We start from the raw sequence: 17,250 nt of genomic DNA, 5'->3' as shown, positions 1-17,250 counted from the left end.
GTGCTGAGTTCTGATTGGCAGGGTACTCCTCCTCCCTCCTGCTGTAGTTTGCTGAAGTGGGGCACTTGCCACCACCCCCCATGTCCCTGGGAAAGGCTGAGGCCCATAACTATCTACCTATCAGTTGTAGTTTCAAACGACACCCTGTCGAGTTTATAACAAGCCCTAATAAAAGAATCACAATGTAGACTCTAGGTTTCTGGACCAAGACCATGCTTTCCAGAGTGGGGAAATATACACCACTCAGATAACAACTCCTGGCATGCTGCTGGCCCCTGGGAGAGATAAAATATCTGGTCATGGAATATCAACTGAGTGTCCAGAGCCATCCACCATATATATATATGCATATGTATTTACATGTCCATATATACACACATGCACACATATATACACATACACAAACACATGCACACACACATATATATATATAAATTTACAAAATTTGACTCTGACTTATATATAGATGCATGGCTTAAAAATACTCTTAACCATTGGGTTCTAACAGAACCAGTGGGTTGTGTTAGACCTACCACCAAATTGTAAAATTTGGTAGGCTTAGCCACAATCCACTATCAAATGGAAGAGAAAATACACTGAGGATCAAGACGAGCAGAGAACACAAATAAGCTATGCCATGAGGTGGCCCATTCATGCCCCAAATCAACCATCTCTTTACCACCATTGCCTCTCCCTCAATGCAACATGTGGCCACATGACAGGTGACAAAAGAGTTTTCTTTATTACTCAGATTTGGCTTCTAAATAGGCTTTACTTTTCTGTCAACTCAAAAATGTATTTGGAAAAATGTATTTAATATTTTCTATATCATTTTGATCATTTTTATTGGAACAGTCAAGGAATCTTCTCTGTCATGCTGCTAAAAAATGGAATAAGAGTATCTAAGTCAGTATTTCAATGAAAACTAGGGTTTCAGATATGTTCTATAATGCTAAATGTAAACACATTACTTAAGATATCATGATAATCTAACATAGTTGACAAACTAGCATTTTATGTACTGCTTAATTCATTTTCTTCTCAATTTAACCCTTTAGCCTACAGCACTGACAATCTTGAAAGCTGAAAGAAAAGTTCTGGGAAAAAATAATGAGATATATATGATAAAGAGAAGGAGAACATTTAAAACATATTAGTTTATTCTCATTTCAGAGCTCAGCAATCCAAGAAAACAATCCATCAGCTTTTGGAAAATGAAATTTTTCAAATTAATTTTTGTAGACATGGTTAAAATGTGCGGCTAAAGATACTATATCTTTTGCTTTTATTTCTATATGAAATACGGCAAAGCCACAGCAAATTTTACATTTTAAAATCTTATTTAGAAATGATAATAGATTATTTGCTATATAAAACAGTGTTTATCTATGTACTTTTTAAATATTTCTGTATATTTTTAAGAGAAATGTGAGAATCTACCTATTTTAAAATTCCTGAGTAAAACTATATGTAGGAAATCCAAAGCAAACCTTAAAATATCCTTTTCCTGGTTTTAATAACCTCTACAACAGATCTATATTTTATGCTATGAAATAAAATTATCATTGTCTATAGCAAGTACTTAAATTTAATATGTTTCTAAGTGCTTAGCAATTATTTTTATTCTTATAATTTATATAAATGGAATAACTTTATAAGAATTACCAACTACTATATTACAAATTAATGAGAGGGCAAAGAAATAACTAAAATTCTGATTCTCTAAATGTGCTTTTATATTTTATATTTTTCTGGATGCTAGATTTAACAAATGAATGTCTTTTTTAAAGTGTAATTAAGAAAAGAGTGGAAATGTCTATGGAAGCAGGAATGATGCAATCAGTTAGATTATGCTTCATAAAACAATTGTGAGTATTCATTATAGAAAGGCCATATAGAATTGCACCAACTGAGGGTTGTGTCTGCATGAAAATGTTCATTTCATTGTGCGGATAACTTAAATAAATCAAATTTGCATATATACTCTCAGTCCTTTTTCTTCATAGATTCTGCTTTTGTGAATTTGCCAACTCACTAAATTTCATTTGTAAACCCCAAGTCAATATTCACAGCACTTTCAGGTTATTCCCTAATATGCTCAGCGCTGGAGAAATTTGAGTTGCCTGATGCACGTATTTCCAGCTGAGATCCAACAAAGCCGTTCTCTGCCTTGTTTCAGCTGTCATACAAAGATGCCCAGAGAATGGAGATGGCAGGGGGCAGTGTAGTGCAAGAAGTCCCAGCTCTATGGGCCAGTTGGGGGATTTGAATACCAACTCTGGCACCTGATAGTGGAGTGGCCTGAAATAAGTCACTTACCTCTTCTGAACCCCATTTTCCCTTTTGTAAAATAAAGAAAATAAAATCTACCAGGATGAGTTCTTTTCAGGTTTGTAGATTAAAGATTATCATCTATGAGACATGTATACACGCACACACACACACACACACATTTCCCCAGGAGCAATGGTTTAGCATTTGCTAATTTAGTGTTTACAGCAACTTTATAGAATATAACTTCCATGAATAACAAGATTTGAATCATTATATATATATATATTTATATATGTATGTGTGCATGTGTGTATATCCATGCACATATATATGTACACATACACAAACACATGCACACACACACATATATATATAAATTTATAAAATTTGATTCTGACTTATACATAGATGTATGGCTTAAAAATACTCTTAAATTGCATTTTTATCTACAACAGTCATAAAGACATGCTGTTGTGTGAGCAGAGTTACAAATGATTGTATTGTTTAGTATTTAGAGAGAATAAAAATAAATCATGCACTAATGATAAAATAAATCATAGACTTGTGGTTAATAACATTCTGCTGAAATAAAAATGTAAAAACAAACAACAAAATTAAGTACCTCTACAATGTGGAAAGAATACCAGAGAAATATATTGCCTATCACAACAATTTATTAATGATGGCTTTATATAGGTTGCTTGTCAAAAACTAAAATTTTATGAGGCAAAAAAGAGATTAACCTCCAATCAATTTAGTTTTTAATTTAATGAAAATTAGCTTTCAATTTTTATTTTTATATAACCAGAGGGGAGATATATTTTATCCTGTATTAATATATGCAATTATTTTTATTTCACTGTTTATAAGAATTATTGATAATAGATACAAAGTACGATGGAGCTAGATTACAAAGACATGACATAAATCAATCTATGTTTTATCCACTACCTCCATTGGCAGCATACATCACCTATGGTCTATTGCCAATTTTAAAAAAGAGAAAGTGAAAGAAAATCCTCTCAGTTTCTTGTACAGTATACCAATGTTTGATTCATAGTTTTGACTAAGAATAGAACTAGGATTCCTTAAACTGGTAAAACAAAACAAAACCAAAAATTATTATTTAGAATAGTGACCAATATCTGCCTCCTGAGATGCCTCAGTGTTGCAAATCACTTTTGCACTTTTTGTACCAGAAGAATCACCTACAGTATGTCTTACGGTAGATTATACTAATACAAACCAAATACCTATCTATTGTTCCTGGGGAACATCTGGATGCACTTGTTTGAATATGAAAACTTGAGTCATGGTAGTTTTTGTACTATTGTTCAAGATTTGGAAATTGTTAGAAGAGTAGTGTACTGGGTATCCTTTCATTAAAGTGCTTGGCACTTTCCAATTAACCTTCTGGATATTACCTGATACTTAAAGAATGTACACCTTTGACTGAATTTCTGTTAACTAGACTATTATATTTTCCACAGAAATGCAAATGATTCCTGCTTTTAGGAATGAAAATAAATTTAATATGGTAGAGAATATAAATATCCATGTTAAAGTTTTAATTTGAATTGGTTTTAACATCTTACTGGTTTCCCCACTGATTAATATGATGAATAAAATCTTTAGTATATATTGATTTCATATTTGAATGAGTCATGATTTTATAATTTTAAAAGTTATATCTTAAGACTATGGAAAAGATTTTTATGCAGACATATGCCAGATGATTTATTGTTTTTTTAAATAAAATTTGACTGCTCCATACTTTACTGGTTTTTTTTTTCCTAAATAGAATTAGACTGCTCCACCATATTGTGTAGGGTACCTGGAAATGTGCTTTTAACTTCACTGATTTTTTTCCTAATTTATTAAAGCATTCTAATTTATAAGTAGAAATAGACTTTTATATTTCCACCTATTGATTTTCATAGTCAGGAGAAAAATATTTGAATATGAAAGTCGTTGATGCTTATATATAGTCAACTCATTTTTTTTGAGTGAGCCAGCTAATGCCTGTGTTGAAAATACTATTAATAGTTTTACATATAGAATCTTGTTAGATAATTTCACAGATGTCTGTTCATTTGCCAATACTACAGTTCTATCCCCTCTTCATAAGCAGATTTCTCTGTGACTGAACCAATTGGAAGCTACTAGTGTTAGAGTTCTTTGAAAGGTCGTAAGTGGTTGGGTGTGACTTTCTTTCTTTGTCTTTAATGAATTGCAATTCTTAGATATTTTCAAAGCATTATTTTCTCTGAATATCCTCATATCATTACATTTTTTAAGAGAAGTGTTAACTTGAATATACTGTTTCTTCCAGAATGATATTGCAATTATGTGGCTTATTTCTTTATCCAGTTAGGCTGTGGTTTTCATCACATAGTACTTGTCTATTCTACTCTTCTTTCTGTTCTCCTTCCTTAAAATACATTCTCTAGGAATAGTACATCAAAACACTTTTAGAACCAATTTAATCTTCCTTCATTTTCTTTGGTTGGTGATTTTATTATTTCTTCTTAATATATTTACTATTCATTTAAAAAGAAAATATATGTCTTTGAAAACTTATCAGATCTAAACATTTCTATCTGGTTCTTTTCTTCTGGAATTTCCAATTTCCTTTTAACTAATTGTAGTTCATTGGTGATTAAAACATTATACTCTCATTTGAAAGTTTACCCTGAGAATAAACTGAATTCTTATACTTCAAAGTAGAATTTTTCAGGGGTGTCTCATTTCCATCTCCTGAGAAGTGGTTATGGAGAGAAAACGACAAAGAGATAGCCAGTTATATATACACAAACTTACACACTAAGCAAGACAATCCCAAGTTGTAGAGACTCCTGCCTGTTGACACTGTGGTTCTCATATGCATTGTTTTTATCTTAGTATATGTGGAAAGCCTGATAAAATTGTGCCAATTGTTATTTAGTTCACATAATTATTCTTTATAGAGATTTGAGTTTTTTTAAGCAAATCTTTGGGCCTGAAAATTCTGAATTTAAATTCCAATTTCAATATGATGGTGATCTTGAGTAAGTTACATAAATTCTCTCTTTCTTAATTTGGAAAGTAGAAATTATAATAGTGGCTGCTTCTCAGAGTTGTTGTGAAGAGTCAATGAGATGATATATTTGAGATATTTATAAACAGTGTGGTATTACATGATGATGTGTTCATTTCTTTATGTCATTTTTCATCATAACACCTTCACATTCAGGTTTTGGTAGCATGGCATTAAACAAAGGGATAAAAGATGATTATTCCTATGTTTCCTAATGTAGGGTCATGAAATTAATAAAATAAATTAAAATATAAGAAAGATATTTTATAAATATAATAGGTAAACACATTTTATTTGATGTCACAACAAAGTAAATGAATATTTTGTTACATTTTAGTTGATAAACAACTAAATGTTTAATTTTATATAGATATAATCTTACTGTATTATATCAATATTTTAGAAGTTAAAGGAACACATTAAATGTGTAACTTTTTCACCAAATAAAGATAGATTTTATTAGCTTTGCCTACTCCCTTAACCTGTTCACTTTACTCTTTCTACTTGCAAGTTTTCTCTGATGAAAGTAAGAATTCTTTTCCTTGTTCCTCTATAGGTAAGGTGTTTTTTTCCTCTGGTTTCCCTCCAGATTTTTTCTTTGTCTTTGGTTTTAAGTAGTTCAACTATGATGTGGTTGGGTATTCTTTTTTTGTCTTTGTTTTAATTTGTTTTGTTTATATTCTATTTTTCTTGATGTTCTCTGAGCATCCAAGATCTGTGGGTTGGTGTCTCTTGTTAATTTTGGAAAGTTCTCAACCATTATTTCTTCAAATATTTTGGGGGCCCTACTCTTTCTTTTTTTAAAATTTCTTCTGCTGTTCCATTTTCCCCCACCTCTGGTGTTCCAAAATGCTACACATTTTCATATCTCTCCACATTTCTTAGATGTTCTCTTTATTTTTTTTAATTCCTTTTTCTCTTTACATTTCGGCTTTGGAAGTTTCTACTGAACTATCTTCAAGTTCACTAATGTTCTCTTTGTCCCTTCAGACTATATTTTTCTTGCCTTTGGTACTTCTTTTATCTTTTTGTTGAAAGTAGCACATATTATATAGGATAAAGTATAGTGAGGTATACTGGCTTTTAGTCAGTGGATTTATACTAATCTGGCTAGGAGTTGGGCTACATTTAACGTCTGTTGTAGTTATGTCAGGTTTTAATCTGAAATGTTGCTCCTTAGTATGCTCATGGTCGAAAAATGACCAGACAAGCAGGAAAGTGAGGTTTATTGAGAAGAGAAAGATAGGATTGTAGGGCAAGAGCAAGATACAGGTTTACAGAACATGGTACAGATGCCATGGATGATGACTGTACCCATTGTCACAGCAAAGAGAGAACCAAAGGAAGGGTGCAAAAGAGGGACTGGTTATGGTCTGCATCTTGTTTTATAGTGTCCGGCTAGGGACCTCCCATGGTTCAAATGTCACCATGGAACCACTTTGATTGGACAGTTGGGGAGCCGTATGACCTGAGTCTTACTGCGCATATGGGGTCTAGGTCACTTTCCAGACTGTATGGTATCCACGTGGCTTGGCCAGTGGGCTAGAGAGTCTTCTGCATTCTTTTGCAGCTGGTGTGCCAAGTTCTGATTGGCAGATTCGTAGGGTATTCCCTCCTCCCCCAGGCCTGGATAATTAGGATTGAGCAGGACCAAGGCATCCCTAGGAGACCCGGAATCCCTCACTATCTACCTAACAGTAAGGGGTACCAGAAGCTTCAAATTCCTCTGGATCCTTGTTTGTGTTTTCCCTTTTGGCTTTGAGTCTTCTCTTTGTACTGTTCCTCTATGAGAATACATGTCTTGCAGCTTTTTTAGCTGTAATCCACTGGATAATATTGGAGGCTCACTGGTGTGATGGTAGAGTGTAGAGGAGGAAAGCCATTTATAATCTCCTTATTAATCTCCTCTGTATCTTGTGGGTGTTTCATACTTCACAAGTGTTTCTGTCCCTCCTCCAAGAGTATATATATATTTTTTTCCTTTTTTTACCCTCACTACCTTCCCTAGATAGATTGTTCCCACTCTATTTCTGTGCTTCCTGGTGACTATGTTTCTATGTTTTCCCTCTACCCCTTAGGTATGACAGGTAGGCTGGAGGAACCCAAGTAGGAAAACATTTTAGCATTACCCAGTGGGAAGCTTTTCTCTCTGAAGAGTTGGCCTTTGTTATGGAGAAAGTTCTGGAAGAATTATACCTTGGCTACTCCTCCCCTCCCCTTGCCAGGGCCTTGAGGGCATGTTTCTTTGATCTTCACTGTGAGAGTCTGATGGGGTATCTGAAGAAAAAGTCCATGAAAGTATGGAGACTCTTATGATTTCGGCTCCTGTAAGTTTCTCACCATTAGTCTTGTGGATGCTCAGTCTCCAGAAATTCACTCAAATTATTAGTGAAGTTGTCCTGCCACTATGGTGTCCAGTGGCTTCTGCTTCATCTAAGCAGATTTCAGGGTACTGTATCTCTCTCAATGTGCCTGTCTCTTCAGATTTTGTTGTGGCAATTTCCTCTGTGAGCTCAGTCCTTTGATGAGTAAATGCAAAGTTGTGTCTTTTCAGTTTGTCTAGCTTTTATTTATTGGAATTCTATTCTGTTCATATTACCTGATTCATCATGTTTTACAATTTCACATATACAGATATTATAAGTAAATTGCCTTTCATTGATGGAATTATTACTTGAAATTTAATTCTTTGAATAGCTATAAACTTTACCTTTGTAGCATACAAACCACACTAACAGATCACTGAAAACATCACAAGTCTTGATTTGTTTTCTTTTTCTATCCCAACTTTCCTTCCTCGTATCATTTAATATTAAAAAATGAAAAGTCATGCCAGTCAATTCCTGTTACTCTTGAATTTTTCACTTACTAAAATTAAAGTGATATATTCAATTATTTCCTATCGAGTTGAGTGATGAATACAAAATTGGTTTTGAAACTGATGTCTGGCCAACACAATCATTGGTAATGCAAAAGCATTAATATGATGCATGGCCAGTGCTCCAAGTTCATCTAAAATAGCGTGTTCCAGAAGACGAATTAGAGGAGAAGAACCATTCCATGTGGACTCTGTCATCATAATTCATCATGTTGTCCTGGACAATTAAAGGACATTTCTGTTGTTTCTTCCTTCTTGCATTAAGATCTAAGTCAACTAGCCTGTTTCCCTGGAGTGCTTTGTGATAAATCTTTCCCAACAACTTCAATTCATTTCTCTCCACTAACCCAGGCAAATACATACAATCCCCAAAACTTGAGGGGTTGAAAAGATGGTTGGCTCAGTGGTCCACAGATGACATTTCTGAGTGCCAGACTAACAGGAATTAATCCTACTCTCTGCTTAGTAATGATTGGAGTTAAGAGATGTGTTGAGTTGGCAATATTTAACGGGAAAATATAACTGGAAATGATTCACATTACCTCCACCTCAGCAAAAGATTTAAATCAACTTCAAAATCACTTCATGATTCCTATGTGCCTTTTAGAAATAGTCTCACTATAGCTCTAAACCAGTTTTCAGAATGTCTCCAGCTGTCTAATTTGATAAGTTGACAATCATAGCTTCTTTTTGTTCCTTATTGTGTAAATGGAATGTATTCATTATATTTTTATTGCTCTCTTGATTAGTGGTCTTCTCATTTGAGCCATTGTTCTTTCTTTTTAGAAAGCCAAAAAATAGTAGAAGCATATTATTTCAGACATGCATAGCAGTTGTTAAGTAATTGCCTATATGACTAAAACTATCTTGGATTTATGACTCACTCAGTTTACACGTGGGTATCCTTAGAAAGCCCCCACCTGCATGCCCATCATGGTTAAAAGATATATGGTGTCATATTAAGGAAAGTCTGGCAATTATCTAGGGAAGTTAATTTAGAGAAACAACACGTTTAGATAGATATGATGTTAAGTCCAGATATTTTCTAGATTATCAAATTGAGGTGCAAGTTTATGTATTAAACTTCAAAAATAAGATTCTTGCATTACAACAAAATAAATCTTTAGATCAAATTCTCCTTTAGAGAATTATATCCTTCATTTCTGTTAACTCCCTCTATTAACCCCTTCCTAAAACAATTGCCTTCTCTCTAATGCCCCAAATCACTCTAAAGTTCTTTCCTGAATAGCCATATCCAAAGGTGAAGTTTGTAGGAACAAAATTTGTTACTTTAAATTGAGCACCCACTAAGTGTTAGATGGTTTACTTGCTTTAGCTCATTTAAACTTTACCACCCATCAGCTTGTTGATGAAGAAAGTGAGAAACAGAAATGTTGGGTAACTTGAATCAGGTTCACACCTAGTGAGCGGCTTATCTAAGATTTGAAGTTGAGTTAGTCTATAAGAAATTCATTCTGGAAGAAGTATACCACTGGATTTCTTAGTATGGTGAAAGCAGAAAGTTTTGTTTTGTGTTGGTGAAAAGTTGCATGTTCTTTCAAAAACATACAAGCAAATCAAAAATGTCTTCAATTTTAATTGAGTGTCACTACCCTGACAACTTCATAATCTTTGCAAAGCTTTTATTAGAAGCCTCTCACATTGCATATTATGATAGCAATGACCTAGGCAAATAAATTATTTATCTTATTACAGAAGTGTATGATATCAGGAACTAATTTTTACTTTAAAAAATTTATAGTAAGCATATAGATAGCATTAAGTTATGAATAAACATGAGTGATAGATTGAGTTGTCTAACAGCCAGCCTCAAGTAAGAAAACCAACTGACTTGAACAAAGGAGCTCAGCAGGGGAGATTTATGTTATTCAGCTGAATTACATTCCTTTATAGACTGCTGCAGATGGGCTACAGGAAAAGCAGCCATCTATTCGATTTAAATAGACTGTGTGCTAGTGCTATAGATATACCATTAATTCATTGCTGCAAGTTGCTATAGGCATATAACTGGCTTTGTTCTCTGACAGGCTCCCCAGTTTAAATAGAAATGCTATTTACCAGACTGTCAAATAAGTAGGGCCCATATAACACTATAATCAAGTTGCAGTGACATTACATATTTAAGCCTCAATATTGAAAATGGTTAAGTCAGCAGAGACTTACACTCTGCAGACCACTGAGAGCCACTTGTAATTTATAACATAGCTATTGTCTTCTATGTGTAAATATAATATTGATAACTTTAATTGGTGCTGCATACTGTAGTTATGATGCTTATTCTGTTTTGTATAGATCCTCTTTAATTTTTTTCAAATCTGTGAAATATATACCATTATGTTAGATTTAAGGATAATAAAATTGCACAAGAGAAGTTAAATGAGTCTTCCAAGGTTATACAACTAAAAAAGTGAAAACCTAGAATTCAAATACAAACATCTTGTCTCCAATTCCAATATTCTTTCCACAGCATTCTGTTAGGTGTTCTGAAATGTGGTTAGAATAAATGAAATATATTATAAAGTATATTTTGTTCTAAGTTGTGAGTAAAGTATGCATGCAAGTAACTAGAATAGGAAAAATTACTGCAGGCATTAAGTATCACTATGTTCTTGAAGCATATATGGTGTCTCAGTTATTCATCAAGTCATAGCAGAAGGTGATAATGTTGTCTTAAAATAACCCATGAGCAAGCTGTCCTCAATAGCCTGGAATAATCAGAAACAAGACTTTAATTTTAAATATCAATGGTGATTGTTGTCTTCAATATTATGTTACCAAACATACACTAAGTTGCTTACAGGCAGCCACACAATCTATGTGAAAGTATTTTGTGTCTCTTTTACACATACGGGATCTGAGAGGAATGGGACCATGTTTAGCTAATGTGTGTTCAGGCACTTAGGTTACTAATTTGGAATGCTTCTGATTTTAAGATAAAAAAGAATTTAAACAGTTTTGATGGTAGAGAAGATAACAGTGTCTACTGAGATGTTTGAAAAAGTGGCTATGAGAGTCCTATTGATAAAAGCATATATTTCCTAAAATTAGACAGATCAGACACTTTACATTTGAAACCATTAATGATTCAGGATCTGCATTTCCAATTCAACTGGCAGCACATTGTCTTCACTCCACTTTCCCATTACAGGGAGACTATCTGTCAACATTTACCGCCATATACAGACACCTCTCCACCTGCAATTTCAGTCTCAAATGACTCCGTACTAATAAGTAAGTATCAACACTTCACTGCAAAATCTCGTTTAGGATGCACAGTGACCGGAATGATGAAATAATTCTTTTGTAGGTAATCAGTGGATTGAATAGGAAAAAAGAAAAAAAAAAAAAAAAACTGTTCTGCCCAGTTAAGCCAGACTCTCTAGGTAACCAGATGTTTGGCATAGCAAGAGACATTCTAGTGCCTAATAAATATATATAGCCTGGTTTGAATTTCACGGGAATGACTTCATTTGAAAAAGAGATGACTGGAACAAGTTTTAAAATAGGCTTATCAGAGGGGAGTTGCCTTCTTTCTCACACAGTTCTTCTATATAGTCCATCGTGTAACATAATACATACCCTTGATATTTGCTTTGTGTTCAACAAAGCATAATAAAGTGCAACATATTAAATAAAACATTACTATATTGTTTAAAGTAAATATATCTCTTAAAAATTTGAAAAAAATGTAGAACTTTCATAATTAGAAAAAATCCAAATATATATTTCCCGTTCTCCTTCATTTTAACTGACCTTTATAATCTCTTCAATTCCTCTAGTTATCCCCAACACCAGACCCAAGCAACTTTCCTGTATGTTTTTTAAAATTTTGAATTACACATGTATTTATCATTTTTATATGCCTAGCACTGTGCCTGATATTTGAGAAGTTTTTTTTTTTTTTAAAAAAAAATAGAACTTTTTCTAGGCCCTCAAGAAGCTCACAATATTGTTATAAAACATATATGCCCATCATATAATGTAGGAAAAAAATGTTACCATATTTCAAATTTGTGACAGAAACAGGTGCCATGAAAATTACTCCAGAGGAGGATGAGAGGCAGAACACTAAAGTTCAATTTCCTATTTCCTAAGCATATTTTCTTTACTATGCATATTATCCAGGCATTTAAGAAAAGTGAAGGATTTAAAGTCTTTCTTTAAACTCTACAAAGGTAACGGATTGATTTGTGTACCCCTATACACACACATAACATCCCACAATCATGTATGTATGATTAGGTGATCATTCCTGTAATATTTCAAATCCATACAACTAAATATATCTCTTTACCAAAGATAATCCCAAAAATAGCATGTGTGAGAAAGATAATTTTTATTATAATAAAGTATAGCCTGAAAATCACTTTTTTTATAGTATCTCTGAAGATGCACACACACTCACGTATATACCATTTTAATGTGTGTATACATACACGTATAAATTTAATTTACATATAGAAAAATATATATGTATCTACATATAAGTGTATATGTATGTGTGTGTGTGTTGCTTTATTCTGAGACATTAATTCTCCACTCAACTTTAGAGATCAAAACGTTATTTAGAAGCCTTGATGAAACTTAAGCCACAAAAGCCTAACAAAGTAGTAGCAAATTAATGACTGGCAAGAAGTCATGGGAAATCTTTTATGGCAATTAGTTCTTCAATTACCACGACAATTATGACTATCACTACCACCTACCTACCATGTCATCTTCACTGGCGTGAACCTCAGAGGTAAAAAGAAAACTCTCTTTTCATTCTCTGGTGTAAGCAACTCTTTGGAAATGGATTAAGTAAACATGAGCCTTGTGCATTTGATAAATATGTATGTCTTATTTCTCCTTTCCCACTGCTTTTCATCCAGCTGCAGCTGGGAACGAAGCAATAAATACTATTTATTTATTTTAATAGTATGCTTAGTGGAAGTATTACCAATATTTTCTATGTTTAAAAACATCCCCAAATGCATTTTACTGTTAGGCTCAGCATTTTCATAGTAATTTACAACTTAAAAAGGGTAAACTCTATTACTCTATGTCAAACCAACAACTGGGTAAGTGCAGAATGTTGCCCTGTGAAGTATGACCAAATTTATTGCTGCAGTCATTAGTACATATTGATTCTGTTGATTACAACCCAAAGGGAATAGTAAACCTATTATGCTGGTGCTTGGTCTCTTTCTCTCTGAGAGGAGCCAGGCTTAGCACAGCCAAGTTTCAAGCAGCATCCAATTAGTTCAGCAATCAATGGAGCTCCTTTTCTTTTGGTTATATTAATATTAATACTACTAGTCAGTGGCATGAACTTCAAGGCCTTAGACTGTATCTTACAATCAAATCTGAGCACCATTACTGCTTTTCTGCAAAGATAACTTCATTCAATCACCTTTTGAAGTCAGACTTTTTCTATGTGGAACCATTTGTTTATTTTTGTTTCTCTTCTATTAAAAAAATGGCATTAAAATGTACAACACTGCCATGCACTAGGTAGTTTCGCATAGGTTCTTTTATTTCTATATGTTAGGCACCAACATTTTGCATTCATATTAACTTGGATGGTCGCCCATTGAATCCTGGTAAACATATTTGGGAGTCAATTTGCAGAATCCAAGTTTTCTTTTTATAATAGCAAATCAAATTGTAGGCCTTTAAAGAGAAAACTCCTGCTACCACTCCCATACCAAGAAAGCCTCATTTGCTAATCTCATTTGCTCTTCCCCAGAGGGAGTATAATTTTCTGATTGGTAAGATTGCAGAACACTGGTCCACCTGTACTACTGGGCAAGGTTACAGAACCGAGTTTGCTTATATCTGGCTAAATGTGAGCTTTGCTTTTTAACTTTTCTCTATCATATGGCCAATGAGAAGATTAAATATCTTAACATGTGGATATGAATTTGAGAGAATGTAGTCACTCGTATCCCTTTGGGCCATGACATATGCATCAAACCTAGCTTTTCAGAGCTCTGTACTAAAGCAGTCAAGTATACACTTCCCTCCTAACTGGTATTGTTCCTTGTATATAAAGATCCCACAGGATTCACATAACAAATGAGTGACTAGGCCAAAGCAAAATTTAGTCATTTTATAAAGAGTGCCTTTTAATAAAATACGATATATATCATGTAATTAAAACCAAACCTATATGCTCCAAACAAAACCCAAAACATGCAGTTGAGATAAAAATTTGCACGTAAGTAATGTAGTATCTTTCACCCAGGGGTATGACAATGTTTCAAATCACTATCAATTAGAATAATCAGGGTGGATATCCTGCTGTGCCTGTTTTTGTAAATAAAGTTTTATTTGAACACAGCCCTGCTTATTAGTTTATTATTACTTGTTGCTGCTTTTGCATGACAAAGGTGCAGTTGAGACAGAGACCACATGTCCTGCAAAGCCAAAAATATTTACCATCTGATCCTTCACAGAAAAAGCTTACTGACTCTTGGAATATGCCATATTTTATTAAAGTTCTTAGGACAATTCTTAAAATATTTTATTCACTTATCAAAATTTAGTGGAACATTTTTGTGTGAATTTTATAGATTTTGAGGAAAAAAAATTCTGCCTTAGAGATTGGCTTAAATCTATCTTTCTTTTCTCTCTTCCTGCTCTCTTTCTTCCTTCCTGCCTCCCTCTTTTTTTCTTTCTCCTAGGTGAAGAAAGAGAAAAGATATTAACAGTGACTATTCTTGAAATTTGGGGAAGTAGGAAGTAAGAGCCTAACATACAGACAGAGCCTACCTCCCCTGAGCACGTCAGCAGAGCCAGCATCCTGGGAATACCTCAGGGAGCCGGTATCAGTGGTTCCCTCACTACCCACCACAGGCCCTTACATACCCTCTGCTACAACTCCAGTCACTACACCATGTATGCCATCAAATGCCTAAACAAAAACTTGTTTAAGTAGGAGTCACTGCCACTGTCACTTTCAGGGACTCATGAGATGGCTAATTTGAAAACTTAAAATATTATACAGAGGAGCATATTGAATTGTAACTTTGGTTCAGATTTAATTTAGCATTTCACATTACACAGCCTTAATGTTTTTCATGGGAGAAAAAAGATAAAGAGAGCTAGGAGAATATAAAAAGGATGAGAGGTAGGAAGAATAAGATTAATAACAATGCTATAGCTATTCTTTTTTGAACTGCAAATATAGAAGAGATAATCACTTCTTCCCAAAATGGTGCACCAATTTTTTTTTAGCCTCCAAAATAAATTAAGTCATAGGCAATTTGTCTTTTCTTTACTTCATCATTTGGATGTTTATTTTCCTACAGGGTTATATTAAGTTCTTGAATCATTTAATTTTGAATAAACTCATTATGTCAGTTTTCATTACAGTGGTGGATATGCATAACAAATTGAACAAAAAATTAAACTAAGGAATCGAGAGCAACAAAACAGACAAACCCAGACATGTTGTCAAGTAATAGCCCCAGCAGAGCTGATTGGGAACTTTGGCCATAAACATTTCCAAAGTGAAAGAGCAGAGAAGTTGTTAATCACAAACTCCATAAATTCACAGTCAAAGCTTATAAATTTAACCATACTCTTTCCCAGCTTACTCAGTCCTTGATATCTACAATATTAAGTGAGAAATTTTCAATGTGTAAAAATTGTCTCTTGTTAGATACCCGTGTTATAAACTGTTATAAGTGGTAGTAATTGGCTCAACAGTTTCTGAACAAGAGAAACAAAGAATGATTCTTAAATTTTTAAAATCATGTGGAAAGTGTTTAAATGCTATCTTGAAAAGCTCTTTGAAAATAACAATAAGAGGCACCCGTATTGTAATTTAAAACCTTCTCTACAGCACAACCCAAAAATGTCTTTGTGACCATGTTTATCACTTAAATCACAAAGGCATGTACCATTTATATTGCCTGGACTTATTGATAGGCTTCCAAAGGGACTGAGGTGGGGGAGTGGGAAGAGGAAAGGAATTATCACTTACTTGATTATTAATACATTTATTAACACATAAAATGTTGGAATTGAGAGTCATCTGATTCCTACAATGTCTCCCCACACCATCATGCTCTTTGTATATATTTTTTAATGCAAAAAGAGAGGTGGGTGTGTCAGAAAAATGTAAATAATACATCCCAGTTCCCAATTATTTTTTCATTATACCACTACAATATAGTATGTTTGGATAAAAATAAATAATTTCTTAATATCATATGGCTCGTGGCACTTCTTTTTTAATGAAATATGAATTTACAAATAAAGTTTTGGTGTGAAAAATGTAAAAATTCTTAAACATAGTTTTTAAAAATCACTTCCTTAAGCCTCTGGAACACATCTTATCCATCTGTCAGTTCAATATGGCCTCCACTGGGTCTCTTGCATAGCATTTAGACCATTGCAATTTTATGTCTAAGTATGTTGATGGTGCCCCTCAAAAGGACACCAGTATGCAGTGTCCTTGTATTTTTATCTGCCTGCATTTCTGTGCCCCGGGAAACATACGACTTCTAACTACCAGGGCCTTTAATGACTCATTTGTTTTATTTATTCGTTCTTCCAACCACACAGTAAATGTTTATGGAGGAACTGCTTCATTCCAGACACTATTTCAGACACTTGAAACAGAAATAAATAAAATAAATACAAATCAATGTAGCAAAGTAGAGATGCATACATAATAATCATAATGCAGAGAGGTAAAGGTAAAGTTAATAATATATGCTAACAGTAATGGCAACACCACGAATGAGAGAGAAATGAAACCTGGGTACTTTTTTGTGCTGCCCCTTTAAATGCCAGTCTCTCAAATTAACCCTCTAGGAAAGTTACTCACCTGACACTGCTGAGTAGCAAATACAAGGTCTATTATAACTTATTTCCTTAAATCTCCAAAACTGCTACTGTATTCTGTGTAAGGTAAATACCCAATAAATATTCATTGTTACTGATACTTATTTAAATGACTTACAAAAACAATAATGATAGATAAAGAAATGCATTGGAATAAGAAATGAGC

This window comes from Eulemur rufifrons, chromosome 24 (assembly GCF_041146395.1).
Source record: "Eulemur rufifrons isolate Redbay chromosome 24, OSU_ERuf_1, whole genome shotgun sequence".
In the NCBI taxonomy this organism is placed as follows: domain Eukaryota; kingdom Metazoa; phylum Chordata; class Mammalia; order Primates; family Lemuridae; genus Eulemur; species Eulemur rufifrons.
Note: the sequence above shows the minus strand (reverse complement) of the source record.